Raw genomic sequence first — 8,089 nt, 5'->3', positions numbered from 1 at the left:
AAGCTCTCGCCCAAAGTCAATTTTGAAATGATTTAAAGCAACGCGCTAATGCAGTCCGCACATGGCCCCTCTGTGCAGAACCAGACATCCCTCGTGGCGGGCCAGGTGGCCCCATGTGTGGCTCGACTTGATGGTTGCCAAGCAGGAAGAGGGAACCCAAGGCATCAATTTATAGTTATGAATGCAGGCCTGGCGCACAGCAGGCAGCGGACGGAGGCTGGTTGGCTGAGTGAGCAATGAGCACACGGTGGCATCTGGGAGCTGGAGGAGGCCTGGGGGGTGATCGTCCTTCATTCTAGAGCTTGGAAACAACGGAGGCTCAGAGACAGGAGGAAATCAATAACGAGGGCTGGTCCTGGGTGGGGCCCTCCTCCTTCCCCTCCTTCCGCTTCAGCCCCTGCTCCTCACCGTTCTGCTCATTCTCGGGTTCCGGAGTTCAGACTGTCATGGCCATCAGGTGGGGGTCACTGATGAGCAGCAGGGAAGACCAGTCCTGTGTGGGGACAGGTCGCAGCATGTCTCTGCGTTAGCACTGTGCCAGCTTCCCAGTGGCATTGGGACCACCCCAGATGCCTTTAACATGCACGGTGATGCCCATAATCTTACTGAACAGTGGACAGAGGCTAGTAGCAGCTGTAACCAAGAGATCCGCTGCCTCTAGCCCCCCAGGCAGGCCTCGAAGCCGCAGGACCCAGGCCTGAAGGGCACTGTCCACCCGCAATGATCTGATTCACTCCTTTGGTTATTTACTTGCTTCTTGTCCTAATTTCCTCACGGGGACTGTGCCTGTCTTTCTCACCAGTGTAACCCAGAGCCAAGGACAGTGCCTCGCATCTAGGAGCCCAATGATGGCTGAATAAACGGAGGAAAGCTACTGGGCTTTTTGTCTACGTTTCTCTCTTTGGCCTTTCAATGGGAGTTGTGGCCTTTCTCCTGGGGCAGCCTGCTCTTGGAAGCTGAGCAGCAAGACACTGGACTTCCCTGCAACCTGCAAAGGACGAGAGGAAACCACTAGCTCCACTGTGGGCCATGCCTGGAGGGCATGTGGTCATCACTGTCTCAACCTAAGACCTGCTATTCTTATGGAGCTTGGCCTTCAATGCTCCCGGTCTCTCTTTGCTCATCTGTACAATGTGGGTGCGATGGGAACTGCTGCATTCCCTCCTCTCAGCGCTCTAGACCCCATGGCTTGGGATGGAATCTCCACTTTGCCTCTTATTGGCTGTATAACCTTAGGAAAATCATTTAATCTCTTTGTGCCTCAGTTTCCCCTTTTGCAAGGGGGGGTGTTTAAGAAAAATACCTGCCTTCTAGGGCTGTGGCAAGGATTGAGTAAGACCATGCATGTAAAGTGCCCATTGCGATGGCCCCATCATCCTCAAGGTGGAAATAATCATCATCCATATTGTAACAGGAGCATCTGTTGACTGTTTCCTATACCTCAGCCACCTGAATCGTCTTCTTTCAGCTTTGCAACGGTCCTAGGGAGTACTGCTATTCTTGTTGACCCATGGGGAAAATAAGCCACAGGAGAGGGACCTGCCCAAGGTCATCAGATTCGTTTTCTCTTGCTGCCTTAGCAAATTACTACAAAGTTAACAGCTTACATCAATACCCATTTAGTATCTCACAGCCTGTTGGGCTCAGCTGGTTCTCTGCTCCAGGTCCCACAATGCTGAAATCTAGGAGTCAGCAGGGTTGTGCTCTTGCCTCGAAGCTCTGGGGAAGGTCCCACTTCCAAGCTCAGTCAGGTTGTGGGCAGAATGCAGTTCCGTGTGGTTGTAGGACTGAGGTCCCCATTTTCTGACTCACTGTGGGCTGGAGGTCATTGTTAACTTCTGGAGGCCACCCATGTTCCCTGGCTTGTGGCCCGAGCATTGGCAGGTTGTGTCCTTCTCATGCTGGGGGTCATGCTTCAACTCCCTCTCTTCCCTCCCCTTCTGCTTATCTCCTGCCTCTCTCTTCCCCTGCATCCCTTTGCTTTCCTCTTCTGCTTTTAGTGGCTTATGCGTTACACTGGCCTCACTTGGATCATCCGGAATTCTCTCCCTAAAGTCCGCTCATTAGTAATCTCAATGCCATCTGCAAAGTCCTTTGCAGCAGTGCCTAGACTCATGTTTGATTGAATAACCAGGGGTTGGGAATCTTGTGGAGCGGAAACTTTTAGAATTCTGCCTTCCACAATCACCCAGAAAGTAAGTGGAGGGGCAGGACTCCAGCTCTGTCCCGTGACCCTGGAACCCACGCCGCCTTCTTCCGCCGAGCTTGTCTTTGCTCTCTTGAGTTCATGGTAAGCCCACAACTATTGTATGCGGTAGATACTGTAGCTCCCTCTACATTTTGGTCCCCAAACTACCCCGTCCCTGAGCTTCCACCCTCGTAGGCATTTGGCCCATTCTAGGATGAAATGTTAGAATTCGGCCGTGTGCTTTTCTTCCCCAGTAGACTCCGAACTCCCCCAGGCTAACGTGGCTGGGTCTGCAAGTTGTCCCCTTATATTGCTTTTCCTCTCTGTCTCATGGTAACTGATCCCCCAGCATTTCGTTGAACACTTGGTCACCTAGAATGAAAGTACAACCTTCCGTTTTTCTCTTGCAGCTAGATATGGCTCTATGACTAAGTTCTGGCCAAAGAGCTGTAAAGACAAATGAGTTATACCCTTTCTTTTTTGTTTTTAAATTTTATTAAATTTATTGGGGTGACAATTGTTAGTAAAATTACATAGATTTCAGGCGTACAATTCTGTATTACATCATCTATAAATCCCATTGTGTGTTCATCACCCAGAGTCAGTTCTCCTTCCATCACCATATATTCGATCCCCCTTACCCTCATCTCCCACCCCCCACCCCCCGCCCCCCTTACCCTCTGGCAACCACCAAACTATTGTCTGTGTCCATGAGTTTCTGTTTCTCATTTGTTTGTCTTGTTCTTTCGTTGCTTTTGGTTTATATACCACATATCAGTGATAGATGAATGGATGAAGAAGTTGTGGTATATATACACAATGGAATACTATTCGGCGGTAAGAAAAGATGATATAGGAACATTTGTGACAACATGGATGGATCTTGAGAGTGTAATGCTGAGCGAAATAAGTCAGACAGAAAAAGCAGAGAACCATGTGAGTTATACCCTTTCAATGTCAAGCCCTTACAGGGAAGGAGTAGGTTGCTTCCCACCCCTTCGTCCATCCTTAAAGGAGGTGATGAACCACCTGAGATCATGCGGGCAGGGCACATCCAGGGGAAGAAGACCAACCAGTTAGAAGAAGCCATGCTTTTGACTCTGTGGGTCTGCCATCCATCACTGGACTACCTGTGTCTGGACTGTTATAGCACAGAAAAATAAGCATCCATCTTGCTTAAACCACTGCTATTTCTGGGTCTTATTACAAGTGAAAACTTTTTTTTTTTTTCACAAGAGAAAACTTGAATCCCAAGACAGCAACATCTGTATTGCCGACATGTCATATACTTGAATATGTCTTTAATATGCTCCCAATAAACCCCTTTTTTTGGAGTGAATCAATGGAGCATAGTATACAAGATAAAATATCGTGCACTTTCCACAACAGTTTTTTATTGTACATGATAAATCCTTCTTTATTTCTGTTTCCTGGTCAAGCTGAGTTGAAGAACCAGGAGTTCAGACATGTCACTTGACATCTGTAGGTTGCCAGAGGAGGTCAAACTCAAACGCAACCTTTTCAGTTTCTCTTGGTGCCTCAAACTATATGGGGACGCAAAGCTGGGGTCCCTGTCAGCTCTCCATCCCCTTGAAGTGTCCGCTAGCCCCCTAGCAGTTCTCGTGTTGTGTGGGGGTTGTGAAGCCCACCTGCACTTTTAAACCTTTGATTTTCAGTATCATCATCAATATGGCCACCTCCTGGAGGAGTCCCCAGGCATGGGAGCAGCGCGTTTACAGCAACTGAGCCCGGATGGGTGGAGCGACCTGGCAGTGCCCGTAGATTCCTTTGGGCACGCCCGTGTTATTCTGAGAGGCGCTTTCTGACCCTGCATCCAGCCCCAAATCCTTCGTTTTATTGCCGGCCTCATCTCTTCATGCACCCTCCCGTTCCAAGAGCCAAGCTCTCCCTCCCTGGCCATCCCAGAGGAAATCGCTAATCGCTCTACTCATTGGCTACCTACTCTCAGAAATGCATGATTTTCAACATCCCGAGTGCCAGGTGTTAAATGTGTATCAATTATGCAACGTATTTAATTGCAGGATTAATGCAGAGACACAGCAAAGTATTTAAGGACACATTGAATGTATTATTTTAAAACTGTGATTAACACCGATTTTGGGGCATTTTTGGAAGACTGGTTAAATGATTGAAAACCTCATTCTGGCGTTGCAGATGTTTGCTCAATAAAAGCATTTGTGGAAATTAGGTGTAATTCAACCACCTCATTATATAATTAGTTGCTTAATTCTGTCTACAGGCATTTGAGGTCAGACTTGGGATGAGGTTGTGGTTTCTGGAGCGTGGCTGGGTTTTAGGTGCTGTCTTCTGCCACCTGTCCCCCCCTTCCACCTTCTCGGTCACACCAACCTGCTCCCTGTCCTCTGATCACCACGCTTCTTTGCACCTCCCTGTGTAGGCGCCTGCTCCTCTCTCTGCCTGTGTGGTTATTGTTACTGCTATTCACTAGGTCTTTCTGGTTCTTCTCACAAGCACGTGGTACAGCACACTCTGCTCCCCACCACCTGGAAGTTATGCAGCCCTAGTGACTTGCTTCCACTAAGGTAACATGAGCAGAGTAACATGTGTGCTTTCTGGGCAGAAACTTTCAGAGCCACGTACCATTTACCTTGTTCCTGCCCCTTTGCCGTGGCAACTGAGGTTCCCCAGACAGTGACCTATCCATCAATCTTGGGTCTTGAAGTGAGAAAGATACTTCAGCCTACCTGTTTCTGGACACACAGCATGACATGGAAACAAGTCTTAACTGTTTTATGTCACAGAGACTTGGGGGTTGTTTTGTCCTGCAGCATAATCTGATGTCCCCTACCGATACACTTCCCCCTGAGTTTCCTTTGGCTGATGCCCTCTTATTGTTCAGACTCTTCTCAAATATCCTGTCCTCAGAAAAGTTCTTTTTGTCCACTTCCTCCCAGCTGCTCTTCATCATATTTCCCTGCTTTATTTTCTTCGTAGCACTTAAGGCCATCTGACATTATTTGGTTTATTTGTCCACTTACTGCATTTCATTATTTCCAAGATAAACATTTTTTCATGTATGAATTTCTGAAATCGGGAATGGATCTCATGGTCCACGTGTGTTATAGGCCATGGCATAGTCAAATGGCCCTCGCATGCATGGACATCAAAATGACCAGCATCCAAGCCTGAAGTTCCCTTCTGCAGCCAACACATGTAGCTAACATGCAATTGAGCAGTGTCAGCACACGGGAAGGAAATCCCGATTGGACACGGAGCCCTCTTTTAACATCTGATTGTATGTCATGATTGTAGAGATGGAGTAGAGCCCTGGGGCAAATCCTACGTATTTAAGGATATTGTTGCAGTGGGAACCAAAGAAGAAAAACTGTATTTAATTCTAAAGTCTACTTAAGAGTCTGGCACTCATGACTTAATCCTTTTATGGATTCTTTAAAAAAAAAAAAAGCCACATCATCAATGTTATGGATAAATGCACAGAGGATGAGACGGATGGTGTGGAAAAAACGCAGACATCGATGAATCTGACTCAAAGAGTGATTCAGAAGAGTTGAACTCAGTATAAAAAAGTTTGAGGGATAACAACCAATTTATTTCACTTGGATTTTCATTTTTTATGTATGCACAACATAGTAATATGTGATAAAAATCTGTCTAATTAAGTCTCAAGGAACTCTTTCAATAAGTAAAATTAAAAATTCCAAGCGATAAGAAAGCATTGTGTCCTGGATTAATTGGCAGTGTGTTTTTCTCTCGCAGTAGAACAAAAAACAATGGTGCTTCTTGCAACTGTGTGTCTTAGAGTTGATAAAATGGGGTATTTCTGTCTGAGGCTGCTCTTATCACAAAGACATCTGCCATGTCTTTCAATTCAATTTCAGCTGAGTTTAAACAAGGTCTCTGGCCATGTAGAAAGTTGGTTCATTTGGATTCCGGGGCCATTTTGATTTTACATTTGACCAGCTCTGAATTGGAGAACGGCTGGAGCCTTGCCTCTGACACCCATTGGGTTTCTAAGGCTCAGATGCCCACAGGTTCTGCCCCTGGGTGGGACGAGGCTCTTCAGCATCAGAGGGACATCACCGCAAGGCCTTGGGCGAGGCTTGTGTCACCATCACAGTTTTTTTGCCAAATTCATGAATCACCTGTGCTATTATTTAATTAATAGTTTTCTCTTTCAAAAACTTATTTTTCAATAATCTTAGACTCAAAAATACTACAGAGAGGTTCTGTTGACACTTTACCCAGTTTCAGTGATAACAACTTTAGCTTCACAGCTACGCTACAGTATCTAACGTAGGAAACTATGATTAAGTAGGCGGCAGGCCTTATTCAGATTTCACCAGTTTTTGCACGTGCTCATTTGCATATGTGTGTGTAGGTCTGTGCACTTTGGTCACGTGTGGACACTGTCCACTATCAAGACACAGACCTGTTCAACCAGGAGCTTCCTGTGCTGCCTCATCATGGTTTCACCCCACTCTCTGTCCACAACTGCCCGCAACCACTAATCTGTTTTCTGTCACTATAATTTTGGCATTTTAGAGTATTATATAAATTGAATTATATCGTATGCACGATTGTTTTGTTTTCATTCAGCATAATGCCCTTGAGACTCATCCAATTTGTCGAGTGTATCAATAGTGTATTTGAAAAACTGCGTTAATAATATTCTGTGGTATAGACACACCAGTTTATTTAATCTCTTCCGTGCTGAAGGACATTTGGGTGGTTTCAAGTTATTGGCTATTGCAAATAAAGCACCTATAAACGTCCACATCCAGGTTTGCATGTGACAATAAATTTTCGTTTCTCTAGGAGAAATGCCCACAAAGGCAATTGCTAGGCCATGTTTAATTTCATAAGAAACTGCCAGACTGTTTTTCAGAGAGACTGCCCCGTTTTTCGTTCACACCCACCATGTGTGGGGGGTCCAGTTTCTCCGTGTCTTTGCCAGTATTGGCTATTGTTGGTATTTTTTCTTTTAGCCATTCCGATGGTGTGCAGGGTTATCTCCTTGTGGCTTTAGTTTGCATCCCCTGATGGCTGATGGTGCCGACCACCTTCTCCTGTGCCTCTCGGCCATCTGCTTGTCCTCTTGGTGGAGTGTCTATTCATGTCTGTTGCCCGTTTCCTAATTGGATTGTTTTTTGCACTGTTGAGTTTTGAGAGTGCTTTGTATATTCTGGCTACTAGTCTTTTGTCAGATATGTGGTTTGTAAATATTTTCTTCCAGGTTTTTTTTTTTTATATAAAGATAAAAGTTTTAGAGCAGTTCTAAGTTCACATAGAAATTGTGCAGAAAGTACAGAGATTTCCCAGCTAGCCCCTGCCCCCCATTATCAACATTCCCCGCCGGAGCGATGCATTGGTTACAATCGATGGACCTACACTGACACATCATTACCGCTCAGCCTGTAGTTTGCGTTAGAATTCACTTTTGGTGTTGTATATTCTGTGGGGTTAGAAACATGTATAATGATGTGTATCTATTACTATAGTATCAAACAGAGTATTTTCACGGTCCTAAAATCCTCTTGCTCTGCCTATTCATCCTTCCCCCTCTCCTCTAAGTTCTGGCAACCACTGATCTTTTTTACTGTCTCCATAGTTTTCCCTTTTCCAGAATGTCATGGTTAGAAGCATACATGATGTACCCTTTCAGATTGGCTTCTTTGATTACGAATATGAATTTAAGTTTCCTCTGTCTTTTCACAGCTTGACAGCTCATTTCTTCTTAACGCCGAATAGTATTCCATTGTCTGGATGGACCACAGTTTATTTATTCATTCACTTTCTGAAGGACATCTTGGTTGCTTCAAAATTTTGGCGATTATGACTAAAGCTGCTATAAACATCCGTGTGCGAGTTATGTGTAGACATGAGTGTTCAGCTCTTTTG

This window comes from Rhinolophus sinicus, chromosome 13, assembly GCF_057876585.1.
Source record: "Rhinolophus sinicus isolate RSI-liver-muscle chromosome 13, RSI-T2T, whole genome shotgun sequence".
In the NCBI taxonomy this organism is placed as follows: Eukaryota; Metazoa; Chordata; class Mammalia; order Chiroptera; family Rhinolophidae; genus Rhinolophus; species Rhinolophus sinicus.
This window is presented reverse-complemented; position numbering follows the sequence as displayed.